Source organism: Macaca nemestrina, chromosome 18 (assembly GCF_043159975.1).
Source record: "Macaca nemestrina isolate mMacNem1 chromosome 18, mMacNem.hap1, whole genome shotgun sequence".
Taxonomy (NCBI): Eukaryota; Metazoa; Chordata; class Mammalia; order Primates; family Cercopithecidae; genus Macaca; species Macaca nemestrina.
The window spans coordinates 87,483,593-87,505,943 of record NC_092142.1 but is presented as its reverse complement, the minus strand read 5'-3'; the positions used below and the strand labels follow the sequence as shown (position 1 = coordinate 87,505,943).

General features: G+C 54.8%; 1 pseudogene; it reads left to right on the top strand.

The window, feature by feature from the left end:
• The first annotated feature begins 143 nt into the window (after positions 1-143).
• Positions 144-19,120, top strand: LOC105488829 (uncharacterized; annotated as a pseudogene).
• Positions 19,121-22,351: the final 3,231 nt, after the last annotated feature.

The window sequence follows — 22,351 nt, the reverse complement described above, 5'->3', positions numbered from 1 at the left end:
CTACGGCCGGCGGGCTTCCCTCCCTCGCCCCGCCCCCTCCAGTTTCCTTCCGGCCTCCGCGCGGCTCCGCCCCCGCGGCGCGCGCCCCGACGCGCGCGCGCCCGCCGAGCCCCCGCTACAGCGCAGGCGCCACAGGGAGTTCGCTCCTCGGGAGCGGGAGTCCGGCTCCGCGCCTGCGCACAGGGCTCCCCGTGGCCGCCGGGTCACGTGACGGGGCTCTGGCTCGGCTGGTGGGTTCTTCATCCCTGGGGGATGATCGAGTTCATCAACGCGGAAAACTTAAAGCGGTTTTCGTCGGGCTGATATCTCCTGCTTTATTGAATGTTGATATTAAATGCTTAGCTCCGGAATTATTTTTTCAGGTATCGACTTTAGATTAAAAGCCTAACAATTCTTACCTTTCCCATGGGCTGCCCGGCTCCCCGCGCGGTTCAACGCGAGCAGCGCCAGCAAGGGGACCTGTCCCGTGTCCTGCTCATCGCGGCGTCCCCCGGGCGCGTCCACAGCCTGGGACGTCCAGGGGCTGCAGCGGTGCGAGCTGCTCTAGAGACGGAGGGCCCGGCCCAAGACCAGGGGCCCACGGTTTCATCCTGCACTGTCCCCTGCCAACGATGTGGCTGGTCCTGGGGGTCACAGGACTTCGCCCACCCCATCTTCCTCCATATCCCCAGGGTGGAAACAAGGGAGCGAGATGTGGAGGAACTGATGAACAGACAAAATGCGGCCTGTCCATGCAGTGGAATGTGAGTCAGCCATCCAGAAGAGTGAAGTTCAGACCCGTGCCACAACGTGGGTGAACCTTGGAAACATATTAAGTAAAGCAAGCCAATCACAAAAGGACAAATACTGTGCGACTCCATGCTATGGACCGAGTTCTGTCCCCCTAACATTTGTATGTGAAGCCGTAATCCCCAATGTGACTGTGTTTGCAGAAAGGGCCTTTAGAGAATTAAGGTTAAATGAGATTATAAGGGTGGGATCCTGATCTGATAGGATTCGTGTCCTTGGAAGACGTACCACAGACGTGGCCCTGTGGCTCACGCCTGTAATCCTAGCACTTTGGGAGGCCAAGCTTGGAGTACCACCTCCTCCAGGAGTTTGAGGCCAGCCTGGGCAACAAAGCAAGACCCCTGCCTCTACAAAAAAATTAACAGGACATGGTGGTACGTGCCTGTGATCCCAGCAACTTGGTATGGTTATGTAAGAGGAGTGTGAATTCCACCCTGGTGATTTTGGTCGTGTCAGGAGCAGCCCTGTAACGCGAGTTGGCGCCTTCTGTAGGCTTTATGTGTCGGTAAGACAGTCCCACCCAGCAACGGCCAGTTGACAAACATAAACCTGCATGGACATTACCATCCATGCAAAAGAGCAGCCGGCACCGGCTGTGACCGACACGTGCCTGGCTGCGATCTGAGTTTCATGAACAGTAAACTCTGTTGATCACAGCCTCTTTGGAAAACAATGTCAGTTTAAAAGAAGAAGTGCCCTGTGACCAGCCGTGCCACCCTCAACAGGGTTCTTCAAGTGGGGCCCAGGCAAGCAGCCTCAGTATCACGAGGGGTTGTTAGGAATGTGCTTTCCTGGGCCCTGCCCCAGAATGGCTGCACCAGCGACTGGGAGTGGGGCCCTGGGGCCCTGTGGTCCGTGAAGAGCTCTCAGGGGATTCTGATGCCTGATGGCACAGGTGGGCCACCGGACTGCGGTGTCATCTGCCCATGGGCATGAGATATGAAGAAGGACATAGCAGGTCTGTTAGTCATAACTAAAAGAACAAAGGGAAAAACCGGAAAACCACCCAGATGTCGATCAACAGATGATTGTAAGTTTTTGTTTTTTTTTTTTGAGACGGAGTCTCGCTCTGTCGTCCAGGCCAGAGTGCAGTGGCACGATCTCTGCTCACTGCAAGCTCCGCCTCCCGGGTTCACACCGTTCTCCTGCCTCAGCCTCCCGAGTAGCTAGGACTACAGGCGCCCGCCACCTCGCCCGGCTAATTTTTTGTATTTTTAGTAGGGACGGGGTTTCACTGTGTTAGCCAGGATGGTCTCGATCTCCTGACCTCGTGATCCGCCCGTCTCGGCCTCCCAAAGTGCTGGGATTACAGGCGTGAGCCACCACTCACCATGCCTGGCGATTGTAATATTGTAATAGTAATCTGGTACAACATTGGCAACATTGTGGTTGTTAAAAATGCTAATACATGAACCTCCAGTGTGTATACACATATATAAATAAAAGGGTGAAGACCATCTGTAATGTTGAATGACAAAGGCAAGTGCAGAAGCAGATAGGGTGGGCACATTTCTTTTCTTTTTTTTTTTGAGACAAAGTCTCGCTGTGTTGCCCAGGCTGGAGTGCAGTGGCGTGATCTCAGCTCACTGCAACCTCTGCCTCCTGGGTTCAAGTGATTCTCCTGCCTCAGCCTCCTGAGGAGCTGGGACTACAGGTGCCCGCCAGCAAGCCTGGCTAATTTTTTGTATTTTTAGTAGAGACAGGGTTTCACTGTGTTAGCCAGGGTGGTCTGGATCTTCTGACCTCATGATCCTCCTGCCTCGGCCTCCCATAGTGTTGGGATTACAGGTGTGAGCTACTGCGCCTGGCCCACGTTTCTATAAGATTAAAATCATGAGCGGTTTTGTTGAGGGTGTAGGGCACCCAGAGCCTGTGGGCTGTGCTGGGAGTGAAAGTGGTGGCCGCTCCAGAAGCCTGCCATAGCGCTCACCGAACCGCAGCCTGTGTGCGGCCGGAACTGGGTTGTGCTACTCCTCCGTGACTTCCGGAAGAGATGAGCTTCAACGTCCAGCAAAAGGCACATCCAAGATCGTTCACCCCAGTGTGACTTGTTAAACTCCGGACTAGAAGGAACCCTGAGGTGCTTCAATGATAGAACGATGAACCAGCTGTAGTGTGACCCCCACGCAATGGAATATTCTACAGGAACAAAAAGGACACGCTACCCCTACATGCAACATGGATCTCAGAGGCAGGATGTTGCGCAAAAGAAGCCAGACACAAATGCTTCGGCTCATGTTGGTATGACTCGGAATCTGCAGTGATGGGGATCCCAGGAGCAGTGACCAGGAGGCAGTGCCAGGGAGCCTGTGGTGGGGGCTGATAGTCAGTAGCTTGACCTGGTTGGAACGTTCTATCTTTAAGTTGGAGTCCATTATGTTTGTTTATTTGTTTATCTCGTAGAGGTGGAGGTCTCACTGTGTTGCCCAGGCTGGTCTCAAACTCCGGGCCTCAAGCGATCCTCCCACCTTAGCCTCCCAAAGTGCTGGGATTACAGGCCTGAGCCACTGTATGGGGCCATTATTGTTATTAGTGCTTAAAAGTATTTAGTAAACATTTTATTTAGCCTAAAAGCACTTCATTTGGAGAACAGAGGCTGGACAGAACATGGCGTGCCGGGCGTGAGAGAACTGACTGTCCTCTTCCAGAGCAGAAAGTGGAGAAATGACTTTTAAGCCTAATTTCCGGGGTGGTAAAACTCTTCTGTATGAAGAAGTACAAATATGTAATGTCCCATGATGGCAGCTATGGGACATTACATATTTGCCAAAACCCACATAACGTACAACGCCAAGAGTGAACTGTAATGTAAACTGTGGACTTCAGTAAATGATCATGTCCCGGTATGGGCTGGTTGGTTGTGATGCAGGGCAGGTGAGGCCCAAAGCGGAGCTTAGCCTGTGAGCATTCTTGGCTTTGCCTGAGAAAGAATTCAAGGACAAACCAGAGGTAGAAGAGAACAACTTGATTGAAGAGGCAGCGTGACAGCTCCAATGGCTCCTGCAGAGCTGGGCTCCCCCGGAAGGCAGAGAGCAGCAGCTCAGGGCACTTCTGCAGTCCCATGATACCCACTTCTAATTGCATGCAGATTATATGCAGAAATTTCTAGGGAAGGAGTAGTCACTTCTGGGTCACTGAGTCACTGCCATGGAAAGGGGGTGGGAGTGTTGCCATGACGACGGTAAACTGACACAGAACACTGGTGGGTGTGTCTTTTTTTCTTTTTTTTTCCTGAGACGGAGTCTCCCTCTGTCACCCACATTGGAGTGCAGTGGCCTGATCTCGGCTCGCCGCAACCTCTGTCTCCTGGGCTCAAACAATTTTCCTGCTTCAATCTCCCGAGTAGCTGGGGCTGCAGGCATGGGACATCATGCCCGGCTAATTTTTGTATTTGTAGTAGAGACGGGGTTTCACCATGTTGGCCAGGCTGGTCTCAAACTCCTGACCTCTGGTGATCTGCCTGCCTCAGCCTCCCAAAGTGCTGGGATTACAGGCGTGAGGCAGGGTGCCCGGCCTGGTGTGTCTTATAAAAAGCTGCTTCTGGCCAGGCGCGGTGGCTCACGTCTGTAATCCCAGCACTTTGGGAGACCGAGGCGGGCAGATCACGAGGTCAGGAGATCGAGACCATCCTGGCTAACACGGTGAAACCCCGTCTCTACTAAAAATACAAAAAATTAACTGGGCGTGGTGGCGGGTGCCTGTAGTCCCAGCTACCCGGGAGGCTGAGGCAGGAGAATGGTGTGAACCCAGGATGTGGAGCTTGCAGTGAGCGGAGATCGCACCACTGCACTCCAGCCTGGGTGACAAAGCGAGACTCCATCTCAAAAAAAAAAAAAAAAAAAAAAAAAGTTGCTTCTGCCCCTCCCTGCTTTAGCCAGTCCTGTTTGGTCCCAGCTCCAAGCCCCGCCTCTGGAGTTGAGTCCTGCCTCCTACCTCAATTATAACAAATGTGCTGCACCAGTGCAGGGTGTTAATAAGAGGGGAGATGGGCGGGGGTGCTGGGGGTACAGGGGAACTCTGCTCATTTTTCTTTTCTTTTCTTTTTTTTTTTTTTGAGACAGAGTCTTGCTCTGTCACCCAGGCTGGAGTGCAGTGGCGTGATGTCGGCTCACAGAAGCTCCGCCTCCCGGGTTCATGCCATTCTCCTCCCTTAGCCTCCTGAGTAGCTGGGACTACAGGCGCCTGCCACCACGCCTGGCTAATTTTTTTGTATTTTTTTTAGTGGAGAGGGGATTTCACTGTGTTAGCCAGGATGGTCTTGATCTCCTGACCTCGTGATCCGCCCGCCTTGGCCTCCCAAAGTGCTGGGATTACAGGCGTAAGCCATCGCGCCTGGCCTCCCATTTTTCTTTAAACCTAAAACTGGTCTAAAAAATTAATTTCATATTTTTTTTCACAAGAATGTGGAACAACTGGAACCACATACTCTGCTGCTGGGAGTGTAAATAGTGCCCCTATTAGGCCGGGCGCGGTGGCTCAAGCCTGTAATCCCAGCACTTTGGGAGGCCGAGGCAGGTGGATCACGAGGTCAGGAGATCGAGACCATCCTGGCTAACACGGTGAAACCCCGTCTCTACTAAAAATACAAAAAACTAGCTGGGCGTGGTGGCGGGCGCCTGTAGTCCCAGCTACTCGGAGGCTGAGGCAGGAGAATGGCGTGAACCCGGGAGGCGGAGCTTGCAGTGAGCCGAGATTGCGCCACTGCACTCCAGCCTGGTCGACACAGCGAGACTCCGTCTCAAAAAAAAAAAAAAAAAAAAAAATAGTGCCCCTATTAAGAAAAAGTCGCCGGGCGCGGTGGCTGAAGCCTGTAATCCCAGCACTTTGGGAGGCCGAGGCAGGTGGATCACCTGAGGTCAGGAGTTCGAGACCAGCCTAGTCAACATGGTGAAACCTCGTCTCTACTAAAAATACAAAAATTAGCCAAGTGCGGTGGTGGGCATCTGTAATCCTAGCTACTCAGGAGGCTGAAGCAGGGGAATCACTTGAACCCGAAGGCAGAGGTTGCCGTGAACCAAGATTGCACCACTGCCCTCCAGCCTGAGCAACAAGAGCAAAACTCTCTCTCAAAACAACCACCACCACCAACAAAAAACCCCAACTTTATTGAGATCTAGTTTACATTTGCCAAAACGAACACTTTTTTTATTTTTTTTTGAGATGGAGTCTTGCACTGTCGCCCAGGCTGGAGTGCAGTGGTGCAATCTCGGCTCACTGCAACCTCTGCCTCCTGGGTTCCATCGATTCTCCTGCCTCAGCCTCCCCAGTAACTGGGACTACAGGTGTGCACCACCACACCCGGCTAATTTTTGTATTTTTTAGTAGAGATGGGGTTTCACCATATCGGCCAGGCTGGTCTCAAACTCCTGACCTTGTGATCCGCCTGCCTCGGCCTCCAAAAGTGCTGGGATTACAGGCGTGAGCCACCACGCCCAGCCCAAAATGCACACTTGTAAGTGTGCAGTTTGATGAGTTTTCACAGTGTGTGCATCCACACAGGCCCACCTCACTAGCAGAACCCTGTGACAGAGACTCAGCCCTTAGGGCACCTGCCGGGAGAGAAGAGTTAGAGGCAGGAACTTCTTCCAGTTGCCTTATTTGCAGAGGAGGAGGCTGAGGCCCAGAGATCACTCGTCCAAGACCACCCCTGGCTTAGCCAGAGTCCACACTGAAACCCAGGGTTCTCAGCTGTTTCCTTGTCATTGTGCAAAGCCACTTACTTGCCAAGAAGGTAGTGACTGCCCCATTGAAGAGCAAGGGGAAGCAGTGCAGGTTTTTGAGCGGGGGAGCTACATGAAGAAAGTAGCATGTTATCATTCTGAAGGCCTCCTATATCTGAACCACCTCCGATTCTGTTGCTATTAAGTGCTTTTTCTCTTGGTTTTCAGTGATCTAGTCCCTCCATCTTTTTTTTTTTTTTTTTGGAGACCGAGTCTTACTCTATCCCCCAGGCCGGAGTGCAGTGGCACGATCTTGGCTCACTGCAACCTCCGCCTCCCGGGTTCAGGCGATTCTCCTGTCTCAGCCTCCCGAGTAGCGGAGACTACAGGCATGTGCCACCATGCCTGGCTAATTTTTGTAGTTTTAGTAAAAACAGGGTTTCATCATGTTGGCTAGGTTGGTCTCCAACTCCCATCCTCAGGTGATCCACCAGACTTGGCCTCCGAACGTGCTGCGATTACAGGTGTGGGCCACTGCGCCCTGCCCTTCCCACATTTTTGAGACGGGGTCTTGCATGTATTGTCCAGGCTGGAGTGCAGTGGTGTGATCGTGGTTCACTGAGCCTCAAACTCTTGGCCTCAAACACTCCTCCCACCTCAGCCTTCAGAGCAGCGGGAGTACAGGTGTGCACCACCATGCCCAGCTATTGTTTTCATTCTTTGTAGAGATGGGTTCCCACTGTGTTACCCAAGCTGGTCTCGAACTCCTGCCCTCAAATGATTTTCCCACCTTGGCCTCCTAAAGTGCTGGGATTATGGGCATTAGCCACCATGTCTGGTGATCTGGTCCCTTCTTCTTTTTTATTTTTTTCTTTTTTGAGACAAGGTCTCACTCTGTTGCCCAAGCTGGAGTGCAGTGGCATGAACAGGGTTCACTGCAGCCTCGACCCCCTGAGCTCAAGTGATCCTCCCACCTCAGCCTCCCTCGTACCTGGGACTACAGGCATGCACCAGCACTCCTGGCTTCTGATCCCTTTTAAGAGCATGCCTTGGCCGGGCACGGTGGCTCACGCCAGTAATCCCAGCACTTTGGGAGGCTGAGGTGGGCGGATCACGAGGTCAAGAGATCGAGACCATTCTGGCCAACATGGTGAAACCCCGTCTCTACTAAAAAAAAAAAAAAAAAAAAAAGAGAAAATACAAAAATTAGCTGGGTGTGGTGGCGGGTGCCTGTAGTCCCAGCTACTCGGGAGGCTGAGGGCAGGAGAGTCGGTTGAACACGGGAGGCAGAGCTTGCAGTGAGCCAAGATCACGCCACTGCACTCCAGCCTGAGCAACAGAGCAAGACTCCACTTCTCCCCCCTTCCCCCCCAAAAAATCAAATAATAGAGCATGCCTTGTGCTATGGTTTGAATGTTTCTCCCAGACTTTATGTGTTGGGAACTTAACCTCCACAATTATATGCTTTTGGAGGTAATTAGGATTGGATGAGGTCATCAGAGTGGGCCCCCATGATGGGACTAGTGGCCTCATAACAAGAGGGACAGGCCAGGCGCGGTGGCTCACGCCTATAATCCCAGCACTTTGGGAGGCTGAGGTGGGCGGATCATGAGGTCAGGAGTTTGAGACCAGCCTGGCCAATATGACAAAACCCCGTCTGTACTAAAAATACAAAAATTAACTGGGTGTGGTGGCAGGTGCCTGTAATCCCAGCTACTTGGGAGGCTGAAGCAGGAAAATCACTTGAACCTGGGAGGCAGAGGTTGCAGTGACCCGAGATGGCATCACTGCACTCCAATCTGGGTGACAGAGCGAGACTCTGTCTCAAAAAAAAAAAAAAAAAAAAAAAAGAGAAAGAGAGACTTGAGCTGGTGTGTTCTTGCCTTGTCACCACGTGATGCCCTCTGTTGTGTTATGATGCGAGGAGAAGCTCTCCAGATGCCAGCACTATGCTCTTGGACTTCCAGCCTCCGGAACTGTAAGAAACAAACCTCTCTTCTCTATAAATTACCCACTCTTAGATATAGCCACAGAAAACAGACTAAGACACCTTGCAACTTTGTGTGTGTGTGTGCTGCGATTACAGGCATGAGCCATCGCGCCCAGGTTGGCCCTGTCCAGACTTGATTTGGGGATTACAGCCCTTGTTCCCAGGGAGTGGAATGTCGGTGCTCCCAAGGGAAAGCCTGTGAGGGTCACCAGCCCCCGCCCCCCACAGGGTTTGGTCTCCAGCCCGCGGCAGCTGCCGACACCTCTGCTCGGCTCTCCATCCTCCCGGGAGCCTTTTCTGTTGGGTTTCTTGCAGTTTCTTAGGGCATATGCAGCTTAGGGGGTGGCCATGGCCTGAAGGGGATTTGCACTCAGGGCTTTGGGCTCTTTCTCCAAGTTCCCTCAGGCCCCAGCAGGTTTGGAGCCTCAAACTCTAATCCCTGTTTCTCAGCTCGGCAAGGCTGTGCTTTCTGCTTTCGGACCTCGATGCCAATGTGGGAGGATGCTCCACGAGAAAAACCAGGGTGAACGTGGGCTCACTTTCTTGTTTACGTTCGCTCGAGGGTCATAGCTCCGGGCCCTGCCAGCTCTGGTTACTCCCCACAGGCCCCGTTACATGCGTGTATCATAGCCTGTGTGTCCAGCCTGTGTCCATGTCTTCAGCGGGAGGGCAAGCGTGGGGCTAGCCGTTCTGTCTGAAAGCGTTTTACGGATAGCCCTTGCTATTTCCTCAAAGGGCCACCAGAGGGCACTCCCACTCAGCCCGGCCGCTGTTCGTGGGGGGGAAGAGGGGATGGAGGGTGTGGGAGGTGTGGGGTGGAGGTGGGGGTGGTCCTGGGCCCTGGACGGCAGGTGAAACCTGCAGGAAGCCCTGCCTGTTCTGTGTGGGACCCCCACTTCCATCGTGGCCCCCACCACAGATGCAGCGAGTCTACTCCAGTCCCCGTCCCAGCCTCTGGAGGGGTGCCGGCTCTGACCCCTTCTGGCCCCCGCCTTTCCCTCGAGATGTCCATGGGCCCCCAACTCTTTGACGAGGTCTCAGACACCCCAGGGAGGCCGGGGAAAGGATTCCCGGGGCAGCTGAGCCTGAGGCTGGGGGCTTTTCTGTTGTTTCCACAGCCCCAGGGCCTGACACCGTGGGACCTCTGCAGGCTGGTTGGGGTGAATGAATGATTGATTGATTGATGAATGAATGAATGAATGTCAGTTCAGCTCCTATTTCACCACCTGGAATTTACTAGGGGCCTGGAATTTCTTTCCACCTCTCTCTCTCTCTCTCTCTCTCTCTCTGTGTGTGTGTGTATATTTTTATTTTTATATATATATATATATATATATAATTTTTTTTTAAACGGTCTTGCTCTGTTGCCCAGGCTGCAGTGCAGTGGTGCAATCTCTGCTCACTGCAGCCTTCAACTCCCAGGCTCAGGTGATCCTCCTGCCTTAGCTTCCTGAGTAGCTGGGCTACAGGTGTGCACCATCATACCTGGCTAATTTGATTTTAATTTTAATTTTTTGTACAGACAGTCTTTGGCCTCCCAAAGTGCTCGGATTACAGGCATGAGCCACATGCCTGGTCCCATGGCCACAATTTTTTTTTTTTCTTTTTTGAGATGTAGTCTTGCTCTGACGCCTAGGCTGGAGTGCAGTAGTACAATCTTGGTTCATTGCAACTTCTGCCTCCCAGGTTCAAGTGATTCTTGTGCCTCTGTCTCCGGAGTAGCTGGGATTACAGGTGTGTGCCACCATGCCCAGCTAATTTTTGTATTTTTAGTACAGACAGGGTTTCACCGTGTTGGCCAGGCTGGTCTCAAACTCCTGACCTCAAGTGACTGCCCACCTCAGCCTCCCACAGTGCTGAGATTACAGGCATGAACCTGCCCCATGGTCACAATTTAAGTACCCTTCTGCACCCTGAAGCTCTGCCCTGGTCACCCACAGAGCCCACATGGACCAGAGTGCCACACTGTGGTTCAGCCAGTGGCCTCTCCCGGCTGGCCACTGGCGAAGCCCCCCCTGTAAAACCAGGAAATGGTGGCAGCCCATCCCTGAGCTGGCCCCAGTGAGCTGGCTGGCAGGGATTCATGCCGCTTCAATGGGGGCCGGCTCTGTGATCGCTGGAGCTAACAGAATGCTGGGGAAATGCAGCCACACCTTAATGAGGCATTTGCATGTTGCTTCTGCTCCTGGGAGGTTCTCTCTGCCATGTGAAAGTCTGGCCACAGTGCTGGAGAGACCAAGGCCCTGAGGTCCCGAGGCTGCATGGAGAGCAAAAGACCCAGGCATCCAGGACCTCATCCTATGGAGAAGAACCATCCAGCTGAGCCCAGCCAGAAACGTGAGAGAAGAGAGAACTGCAGCTGTTTTGAGCCACTGCATTTTGAGGGGGTTGGAAACGTAGCAGCAAAACCACAGCAAACAGTGATGCCTTTGGCCCCAGAGCTCCTCACTCACACCCTGACCCAAGCTCTGCTAATGAGTTACTCCCTAAATACAGCTCTATGCAAACCAGCCTGTCCCTGCATCTCCACACTGACAACTTCAGACCTCTGCCCCCGTCTTCTTTCAGGAAACGATCGCCTGTGCTTCCAGGAGGACATCCCATCCCATCTAGCTAGAATTAAGCAGGCAGAGGAACTCGGAAGGACTGGACTGGCTGAGTCTTCCAGACTCCATCTTTCTCCCGTGCTGGGCGCTTCCTGCCCTCAAACATCAGACTCAAAGCGCTTCAGCTTTTGGGCTCTGGGACCTACACCAGTGGTTTCCCAGGGGCTCTAGGGCCTACACCAGTGGTTTCTCAAGGGCTGTTTGGCCACAGACTGAAGGCTGCACTGTTGCTTCCCTACTTTTGAGGTTTTGGGACTCGGACCAGCTTCCAGGCTCCTCAGCTTGCAGACGGCCTGTTGTGGGACTTCACCTCGTGATTGGTGAGTCAATACTCCCAATAAACTCCCCTCCATGTATACATCTATCCTATTAGTGCTGTCCCTCTAGAGAACCCTGACTCATACACTGGGGTGATGTCAATGCTGCTGTGACTGTCATTTTCTTGTTCTAGAGAAACAATGAACCCACTGAGACAAAGGGTGGGGGAGGAAAGGCCCGGAGTGGGGCTGAAGACACAGGTTCCAGGCCCGGCTCTGCTGCTCTCAGATGAGGCTTCTTCTCTGTTGAGCGGGTACAATCTTAGGGCCCTACTCTTGAGCTTGCCATGTGCGTTGACTGTGGCAGTCCACATACAAACACTCAGCATGGTGCCTGGCATGCAGACAGGATTCCATAAATCTTGGTCGTCATAGAAGTTTCCATTTCTTACCACCGAGCACTTCATGACCCCTTTGGGCAAATGACTTCCCTCTCTGGACCCCTGTGTCCACTTCCACGTGGTGGCGGGCTCAGGACAGATGGCTTTGTAGCTCCATCCCATGCCATTTCATTAGCTCCACCCGTGCCATTTCATTCCATTCTCTTCTTTAGCTTCTCCGTGCCTTGGCTTCCCTGTTGGGGTGATTTCAGCACCACAGGGAGGACAGCAGTCTGGGAGCTGTCCATGGAGCTGAAGTCACCGGAGGGCACCTGGTGGAGAAGGCAGGGTGGGGCTGGAGGTGGGGGTGCGAGGGAAGCAGCAGGGGATGGCCAGAAATGGAGGGAGGTTGCATCCACTGGGCACAACTGGGTCTTCCATGCCATGAGAGCTCATGGAGTCATCCTTTCCTGTCTTTCCAGGTGGCCCCAGTTGGGAACTGAGGTATATTGATTGGGGCACTAGGAACAACAGCCTGCCAGCTATGGCTTGGCCATCCCCTCTGGCACCGCTTTCCTGCCCATCAGCCCTTTTCCCTAGAGTCCCTCCTTCAGCCAGGTCCTGAAAAGTCACACCTTTTGGCCAAGCTGCTGAAAATACCACTCAGCTAGAACTCGTGCTCATGCCAGCCTCATTCCAGACACCCCCAAACCAGAAACAGCCCAGGAGCCCATTAACAGATTCATGGGAAAATGTATTGCAGTCTATTCCATCACTGGACTCTTACGCAGCAGTGAAGACAGGTGTCCCATCACTGGACTCTTACGCAGCAGTGAAGACAGGTGTCCCATCACTGGACTCTTACGCAGCAGTGAAGACAGGTGTCCCATCACTGGACTCTTACGCAGCAGTGAAGACAGTGTCCCATCACTGGACTCTTACGCAGCAGTGAAGACAGGTGTTCCATCACTGGACTCTTACGCAGCAGTGAAGACAGGTGTCCCATCACTGGACTCTTACGCAGCAGTGAAGACAGGTGAATTGCAAGCTATTCCATCACTGGACTCTTACACAGCAGTGAAGACAGATATCCCATCACTGGACTCTTATGCAGCAGTGAAGACCGGCGAATTGCAGTTATGCATAGCACGGATGCCTCTCTCAAACAATCACGTTGAACAGAAGTGGCCAGGCTCAATTCTGTGTGATCCCGTGTGGATCACAAACAGGCAACATAAAGGATGGTGTTTGGGGGTGGATGTTGAGGGAGAGAAGGGGGTTCTCTTCATCACAATGGTCTCCAGGAAGGGAGGGACAGCGGCTGGGAGGCCAGGGGCCTCTGGGATGCTGAAAAAATTCTTTTTCTTCTTCTTCTTTTTTTTCAGATGGAGACTCACTGTGTGGCCCAGGCTGGAGTGCAGTGGTGGGACCTCAGCTCACTGCAACATCTGCCTCCCGGTTCAAGTGATTCTCCTGCCTCAGCCTCCCGAGTAGCTGGAATTACATGTGCCTGCCACCATGCCTGGCTAATTTTTCGTATTTTTAGTAGAGACAGGGTTTTCCCATGTTGGCTAGGCTGGTCTTGAACTCCTGACCTTAGGTGATCTGCCCACCTTGGCCTCCCAAAGGGCTGGGATGACAGGCATAAGCCACCGCACCCAGCCCAGAATGGTTAATTTTATGTTACGTGAATTTCACTCAATAAAAAAAAGACAGGAAAGGGAGAGAAAGAAAGAAAAGGGAGGGAACAGCAGGGGCCCAGGGGAGTCAGGGTGCCTGCCTGTGAGTGTCCCCGGCAGCCTACCTCTTCTCCCCACTTCCCCTACCTGGAGGCCCTGGAAGCACAGGGCTGTCCCCTGGAGAAGTCCGGAGTGACTTTTAAAACACAGATATGGGGACCCATCTGATTCTGAGTTTCTGGTCAACAGTGCTCTGTGTGGTTCAGAAGTTGCATTGTCTCAGGACAGAAACAAAGTCCAGCTAATACCTGTCAAGGCCCGGCCTCTTGCCAGGGCCTTGGCCCAACTTTCTCCTTCACTCCTCCCAAAGGCTCTGGGAAGCAGGGTACTTACTGATGGTAAGAAATGAAGCTCAGAGAGTTTCAGCACCAAACTCAGCATCGCACCACCAGAGCACAGGAAGGCTCAGGACTCACAGCACCAGAGCATGAGGGGACAGGGGTCTCACAGCACCGGAGCATGGGAGGACGCGGGACTCACACCCTCAGAAATGGGAGGAAACGGGACTCACGGCACCGGAGCACAGGAGGATGCAGGACTCACAGCCCCGGAGCACGGGGGAACATGGGACTCACACCCCTGGAATATGGGGGGACATGGGACTCACACCCCCGAAGCATGGGGGACGGGGGACTCACAGCACGTCTTTAACTCCCAATCCCAGCTACTTGGGAGGCTGAGGCAGGAGAATTGTTTGAACCCGGGAGGCAGAGGTTGCAGTGAGCCGAGATCGTTCCCCTGCCCTCCAGCCTGCGGGACAGAGCGAGACTCTTCGATCATTTCCCTTTACTCCACGGCTACTTTGGTTTTTCTTTTTGAGATGGAGGGCTGGAGTGCAGTGGTACAATCTCCGCTCACTTCAACCTCCGCCTTTTTTTGTATTTTTAGTAGAGAGAGGCCTAGAAGGCTCAGCTGCAGCCACCTGCCCCGCAGGGAATTCCTGGCCCAGAAAGGGTAAAATCAGACTCTCATTCAGCAGAGTGGCTTGTCCCAGGTCTGCTGTAACAAGTGACCACCAATGGGCAGCTTAAAGCAACAGAAGCTGGCTGGGCCCAGTGGCTACACCTGCAATCCCAGCGCTTGGGAGGCCGAGGTGGGAGGATCGCTTGAAGCCAGGAGTTCAAGTCCCGGCTGGGCAGCATAGTGATACCCCCATCTCTAAAAAAAGATGGTACACACCTGTAGTTCCAGCTACTCTGGAGGCTGAGGCGGCAGGCTTGCTTCAGTCCAGGAAGTCAAGGCTATAGTGAGCCGTGATTGCGCCACTGCACTCCAACCTGGGCAAGAGAGTGACAGCTTGTCTCAAACAACAATAATGACAACAAAAACACCCAGAAACATATCACCTCACAGTTCCGTAGGCCAGATGTCTGATAGCAGAGTCACCAAGTGGAAGTCAAGGCGTGGGCAGGGCCGCAGGCTGCAGGGGAGGCTCCCACTGCCTCTTCCAGCTTCCCAGGCCCCAGGCATCCATGGCTCTCATGCCTTGAGGCTGCATTGCTCCCACTCTGCCTCTGTGGTCCCACGCCTCTCCTCTTCCGTCTGTGTCCAATCTCCCTCTGCCTCCCTCTTAGGAGAACTCATGGTCACGTCGGGTCTGTCCAGATGCTCCTTTTCTCTCCATCTTTAATTCAATCATGTCTGCGAAGACCTTTCACACGCAGTCACGTTCACAGGGTTAGGGTTAGGGACGTGGATGTCTTTTAGGGGCCATTTTCAGTGGCCACGGCAAGTGTGAGTGAGGGGACCAGGCCCTGGTTTCTGAGCCCCTGTGGTGTGCTCAGTCCCTATGAGGTTATACGTGAGGTAAGAATAGTGGACCCCAGCGTGGAACCTGTTTCCGTGTCTCTTTTTCTCCCTCTAAGGCAGCACAGGCAGCTCAGCTGTGCCTTCCCAAGCAGGTGAGGCTGGCTGAGCCCTCTGGGTTTCTCCATCCTTGCCTGTAAGTAGGGCTGAAAATAGCTCTTTCGCCCAGGTGCTAGGAAACGAGATGCTGTGTATAAAGTGACTGGCGGCTGCCTGGCCTGGAAATGGGTGACTGCATGAGTCCAGGCTCACACTGCTCTAAAGAACTACTGGAGAATGGGTCATTTATGAAGAAAGAGGTTTAATTGGCTCACAGTTCCACAGGCTGTGTAGGAAGCGTGGCTGGGAGTCCTCAGGAAACTCACGATCATGGTGGAAGGGGAAGGGGAAGCAGGCACGCCTTCACACGGCAGCCGGAGAGAGAGCGAGCGAGCACGAGGCGGGAGGCGCCATGTACTTTAAAACCATCAGATCTCGCGAGAACTCACTGTGGTGAGAACAGCAAGGCGGACACCGCCCTGAGATTAGTCACCTCCCACCAGGCCCCTCCCCCAACCGTGGGAATGACAATTCAACATGAGATGGGGCGACACAGACCCGACCGTGGGACTGACAATTCAACACGAGGTGGGGGCGACACAGACCCGACCGTGGGACTGACAATTCAACACGAGGTGGGGGCGACACAGACCCGACCGTGGGACTGACAATTCAACACGAGGTGGGGGCGACACAGACCCGACCGTGGGACTGACAATTCAGCACGAGGTGGGGGCGACACAGACCCGACCGTGGGACTGACAATTCAACACGAGGTGGGGGCGACACAGACCCGACCGTGGGACTGACAATTCAACACGAGGTGGGGGCGACACAGACCCAGACCACATCAGTGGCTTTCAGGAGATGTGAGTAGCAATGCAGGCGCGGCCCCCTTGGGAGAAAGTGTCTGTGGGAAGCGCTCTGTGAACTCTGCGGTACTCACCATGGGCTGGGCGCGTTTTCAGCGGGGGCGGCAGGACCTTGGGGATGGGGCCACACTCTGGGGAAGCCTGTGTGGGGGAGTGAGCCCCGCTCTGTCTGGGCATAGGCAGCCCCAGCACCGCGGAGGGTGTTCCTTAGGTCCGGACGCGGGCACAGTCAGGCGTGAATTCTGGGCCCTGAGCTGGGGCCATCATCTCCTTCCCTCTGACAGCGAGCACAGGGGCCAAGGCAGGTGCCGCTAGAGTGCTGTGCTGTGCCGCGTGCCCTCAGAGCTTGGGGACCTTCCACTGAGCTGTGTGTGTCTCCGTCCTGGGCTCTGTGGGGACTAGGATGATAATAAGATGAGGATCAGTGGCTTCCAGGAGCCCCAGTCTTAGAGGTGGAGCCAAAGAGCTGTGGGGGGCAGGGGAGGGGCCAGGGGTGGGGAGGGGTGGGGGAGGGGTGGGGGGAGGGGCCAGGGGTGGGGAGGGGCCATGGGGTGGCCAGAAGGGGTGGGGATGGGGTGGGAGGCATGGAAGGGGCAGGGGACAGAGGAAGGGCCACTGGAGCCAGGTTAAGATAGAGGGGAGGTGTTAAGACTCGGAGCCGAAAATACTGGGAATTAAGGCGAAATTCTGCTAAAAGTTTATGGTAACACACTGGGATGGGGGCCAGGTGCAGTGGCTCATGCCTGTAATCCCAGCACTTTGGGAGGCTGAGGCAGGAGGATCACTTGAGGTCAGGAGTTCAAGACCAGCCTGGCCAGCATGGCAAAACTCCATCTCTACTAAAAACAAAAAATTAGCCAGGCATGGTGGTGCACGCCTATAATCCCAGCTATTTGGGAGGCTGAGGCAGGAGGATCGCTTGAACCCTGGAGGCAGAGGTTGGAGTAAGCCAAGATTGCCTCACTGTACTGCACTCCAGCCTGGATGACAAGAGTGAAACTTCATCTTAAAAAAAAAAAAAAAAAAAAAAAAAAAGCCGAAAATGCTGGGAATTAAGGCAAAATTCTGCTAAAAGGTTATGGTATCACCCGGGATGGGAAAGGTCAGGTGTGCAGGAGGACGAGGCCCAAGGGAGAGAGATGTCCCTGGAAAGATGACTGGGGTCTTCGACAAGGCTGGAAGAATGGGGCCGTGGGGAAGGGGGGTGGCCCGTGGCTCAGACAAGGGTTTCCTGGTGGAGGGTTGGAGGCTGGGGGAGGGAGCGGGGAGGCCGTGGGGAAGGGGGGTGGCCCGTGGCTCAGACAAGGGTTTCCTGGTGGAGGGTTGGAGGCTGGGGGAGGGAGCGGGGAGGCCGTGGGGAAGGGGGGTGGCCCGTGGCTCAGACAAGGGTTCCCTGGTGTAGGGTTGGAGGCTGGGGGAGGGAGCGGGGAGGCCGTGGGGAAGGGGGGTGGCCTGTGGCTCAGACAAGGGTTTCCTGGTGGAGGGTTGGAGGCTGGGGGAGGGAGCGGGGAGGCTGGGAGCTGCGGGGCTTCCCTCCAGGCCTTTGGCACCAGCATGGAGGGGCTCGGGCCAGCTGTGGAAGGGGAGTCGTTTGTCCCTCCCTCCCTGGCTCCCAGCTGCCCACCGCCCATCCCTGCTCAAGAGAGGAGGCGGGAAGGCTGTGTCAGGGAGGCCCAGCTGGGCTGGGGGTGGGCGGGGCCGAGGCTGCTGCTGTGGGTCTTCAGATGAGGATGCGGAAGCTCCCAGGGGCCTGGCCGAGGCGGCGGGACCAGCGGGAGGAGTAGGAGGGAGGGTTGGGGACAGAGACTAGGTTCCGAAGATACAAGGCAAGGGCAGGGGCCTGGTGTGAACTCACCCATAACTTCCAGGTTCGAGTCTCTCCTCCTGTGTGCTCCAGACCTGACCCTTGTTCTTCCCTTGGGACCCCACTGGCAAGAGGGACTTTGCAGGTATGAGTGAGTTAAGGATCAGGAGAGGGGAGATGACCCTGGATCATCCGGGCGGGTCCCCCTGAACCACAAGGGTCCTCATAAGAGGCGGGCAGCAGGTCAGAGAAGAGAGGAGAGGCTGCCCTGCTGGCTCTGAAGACAGAGGAGGGGCTGAGAGCCAAGGAACACAGGCGGCCTCTGGAAGCTGGGAAAGGGGAGGAACAGATGCTCCCCGGAGCCCTTCCAGGAGGAAGCAGCCCTGTCCACACCTCAATTTTAGCCCTGAGAAACCCGTGTCAGCTTTTGGCCTGCAGAACCGTGAGAGGATGAACTCTGGGGTCTTTTGTTCCAGCAGCCACAGGATCCTCGTCCAGGGACCAGCACCCCAGCCTGACCGAGGCTCCCTGGTGACCTGCCTGGGCTCCCACCTCGCCGCCAGCTGGGGCTCGTAAACGTTTTATACTTGTGACGAGGCCACCAGGAAACACGGAGGCCTTCCTCCGGCGTTGGCCCAGCGATGAGCCTGGGTCGATGTCCCCAGGCAACTGGGGTGTTCACGGAAGCAATAACATCTCTGTCATTTTTTTCCAGACCTCACTGAAGATCCCCTGCCCCAGGCTCAAGTCAGAGAGAGAGGAGGTCACGGTGCTGGAATTCCAGCTGGGCATCCGTTCCAGCTCTGCGCTGAGTGCGTTCAGCCCCGGCTGGAGCTTGCAGACGGCAGCCCTGCAGGAACCCACCAGGGCTGACTCCTTCCTCCCCAGATCCCACAGAACCACAGTGGATCTCCACTCGGCCCATGTGCCCTCCACGTTCACATGAAGTGTCTTTTAGCGGAAAGTGTATAAACGCGTTAATTTTGGTTACTGCACTGAAGTGAGGCAAGTTCCTGCAGCTTTATTAAGTGACCAATACTGTCACTCCCGAGTGTGAAATTAACTCACTCTTCATGGCAGGTTTGAGGGAGGCAGAGAAAACTCTTCTCTCACCTGAAACCGTGGCTTTGAGAAAAATAAAGTAGCAACGACCGTGGCTCTGGGGAGCACGATCCGAATGAAGGACTTGGCGAAATGTTTCCTCTTAGTGGCAGCTGTGATGCCAGGTCTGTGAAGAGCCCAGGGAGCCCGGCTGGCACCACCTCTGTGGCGTCCGGTGGGCCTCTGGCCACACTGTGTCACGGGAGAAAGGGCCACCATGCAGCTGGGTCTTGGAGGAGCCTCCCCGCTGCTGTCACAGGTGCAGTGTGTGCTTAAGTAGAAAGAACCTCGGTGCAAAGCTGTGAGGCCCGGAGCTCGGGTTCTGCCCCTGCTGTCACAAATGACCACCAACCAGGAGGTGGGAGGCTTAAAACAACAAAAATTTATTCTCTCACAGCTCTGGAGGCCACAAATCTGAAACCAAGGGGTCTCAGGGCCGCCCTTCCTGCAGGGCTCAGGGAGGCCCCTTCCTGCCTCTCCAGCTCCTGGCTGGTGGCTTCCTCGCTCTCCATTTTCACACGGCCCCTCCTCTGTGTCTCTGTCTCCCTCTGCTTGTAAGGACATAAGCCATAGTGGCCCAGGGCTGTGACCCTTCATCTTACCTTCATCACCTCTGCAAAGACCCTGGTTCCACACTCACAGGTCCTGGGGCTAGGGACACAGCTCAGCCTGCAACAGCTTCTGAATGAGGGGGTTTCAGAGGAAGATTGCCCCAGCCCCTCTGCTGAGCAGGGTTTGGATGTGGAGGATTTGGATGGGAAGGGCGTTGCAGCTGCTCGGAACAGCCCACAGGTGGAGACATGCGTCAGGAGGAGCAGGGCCCTGAGGACCCAGTGGGCGTGGAAGGTCATGTGTGGGACAGTGTGTCTTCCAGAGGGCTCAGGACTGTGGGGCTGGGAGCCACAGAGCCTGTGGCAGGCAGGTGTGACCAGGGACAAGCGTGCTGTGGGAGGAGACAGGCCAGAGGACCAGCGAGGCCAGGCTTCCCAGCGGTGGGGCCCCTGGACAAGTATCCCTGTGGGAGGCAGAGGGCTTGTCCAGCCTTCATTTCAGGAACAACGACACGAAGCCCTGAGAAGGAGGAGCTCAGCCGGGAGCGGAAGGAGCTGGGCTCGAGCTCGGGATTCAGTTCTACCAAACCCAGTCCGGAGCTGGCACCTGTCACCAGCCAAGGAGCACATTAAAAAATGTGACAAGGCCGGGTGGTGGTGCATACCTGTAAACACAGCACTTGGGAGACTGAGGTGGGAGGACTGCTTGAAGTCAGGAATTCAAGACCAGCCTGGACAACACGGTGAGACACCCATCTCTGCAAAAAATAAAAATAAAAAAAATTAGGCCTGGCATGGTGGCTCATGCCTGTAATCCCAGCAATTTGCGAGGCCAAAACAGGTGAATTACTTGAGGTTAGAAGTTCAAGACCATACTGACCAACATGGTGAAAATTCATTTCAACTAAAAAACAAAAACAATTACCCAGGCATGGTGATGCATGCCTGTAATCCCAGCTACTCAGGAGGCTGAGGCAGGAGAACCTGGGAGGTGGAGGTTGCAGTAAGCCAAGATTGCGCCACTGCACTCCAGCCTGGGCGACCAGAGCGATTAGCTGGGTTTGGTGGTGCACACCTGTAGTCCCAGCCACTCAGGAGGCTGAGGTGGGAGGATGGCTTGAGTCCAGGAATTTGAGGTGTCAGTGAGCTGAGATCACACCACTGCACTCCACCCTCACTCCAGGGTGACAGGGTGAGGCCCTGTCTCAAAAAGTAAATAAATAAGTAAATGAAAAATAAAAATGTGGCGAGACCAGGTGTCCACTGATGAGTGAACGGAAAAACGAAACGGGGTCCATCTGTGCCTGGAAAATTCTTCAGCCATAAAAAGGAGCAGAGGCCGGGCACGGTGGCTCATGCCTGCAATCCCAGCACTTTGGGAGGCCGAGGCGGGCAGATCACGAAGTCAGGAGATCGAGACCATCCTGGCTAACACGGTGAAACCCTGTCTCTACTAAACAATACAAAAAATTAGCCGGGCATGGTGGCGGGCGCCTGTAGTCCCAGCTACTCAGGAGGCTGAGGCAGGAGAATGGCGTGAACCCGGGAGGTGGAGCTTGCAGTGAGCCGAGATCGCACCACTGCACTCCAGCCTGGGCAGCAGAGCAAGACTCCATCTCCAAAAGAAAAAAAAAAAAAAAAAAAGGAGCGGAACCCCGACACAGGCTCCATAGGGACGAACCTTGAGACCCTTCTGCAGAGTAAAAGAAGCTGGTCACAAGAGGCTGCGCGTGTGTGCCCCTGTGTCTCTGGAACACCCACAATAGGACAACAGGCAAACCCACAGCAGGGAGGAGGACTGGGGGTGTCTAGGCTGGGGAGGGGGAGAGGCAGGCGGCTGCTAATGGGGTGGGTTTTTTTTTTTGGAGATGGAGTCTCACTCTGTCGCCCAAGCTGGAGTGCAGTGGTGCGATCTCAGCTCACAGCAACCTCCACCTCCTGGGTCCAGGCGATTCTCCTGCCTCAGCCTCCCAAGTAGCTGGGATTATAGGCCCGCACTACCACACCCAGCTAATTTTTGTATTTTTAGTAGAGGTGGGGTTTCACCATGTTAGCCAGGCTGGTCTCAAACTCCTGACCTCAGGTGATCCACCTGCCTCAGCCTCCCAAAGTGCCGGAGTTACAGGCTGGAGCCGCCGTGCCTGGCCTGAATACGCATTTTGAAAGAGTCTCGGCCAGGCAGAGTGGCTCACGCCTGTAACCTCATCTACTTGGGAGGCTGAGGCAGGAGAATTACTTGAACCTGGGAGGTGGAGGTTGCAATGAGCCCAGATTGCACCACTGCACTCCAGCCTGGGTGACAGAGACTCTTAAATAAATACAAGAGAGCTTCATTTGCATAATTTCAGGCAATGATGAGCAGAGCCCTTTGAAGGTCGTTATCCCCGGGCAGTCTCTCATCTGAGCTGGGCTCGGAGCCCAGACTGTCCTCTCCCGGGAGCTCCTCAGGCTCCGTGTTCTCATGGGCCAAGTTTGCCGTCAGACTGCCTGAGTCCCCGGGGCTCTGAGTCCAGCAGAAAGGAGGAGATGGTGACCACGCCCGTTTCCTCTTCTTTCCTCCAGGCTCACTGTAGCCTGGCCTTGGTGCCTGGCTGCTTCCTCCCGGACACACTGCTCCGGAAAGGAGCCCAAGGCCAACCTTCTGCCTGGGGGCCACTGTGCCATCCGTGGGCCACGTGGGCTGCTCCAGAGGGCGAGGTCCCCGACCTCCCTGGGTCAGTCAGAGCTGGCTGTGCTTTGCCTGTTCGGTGGTAGAGC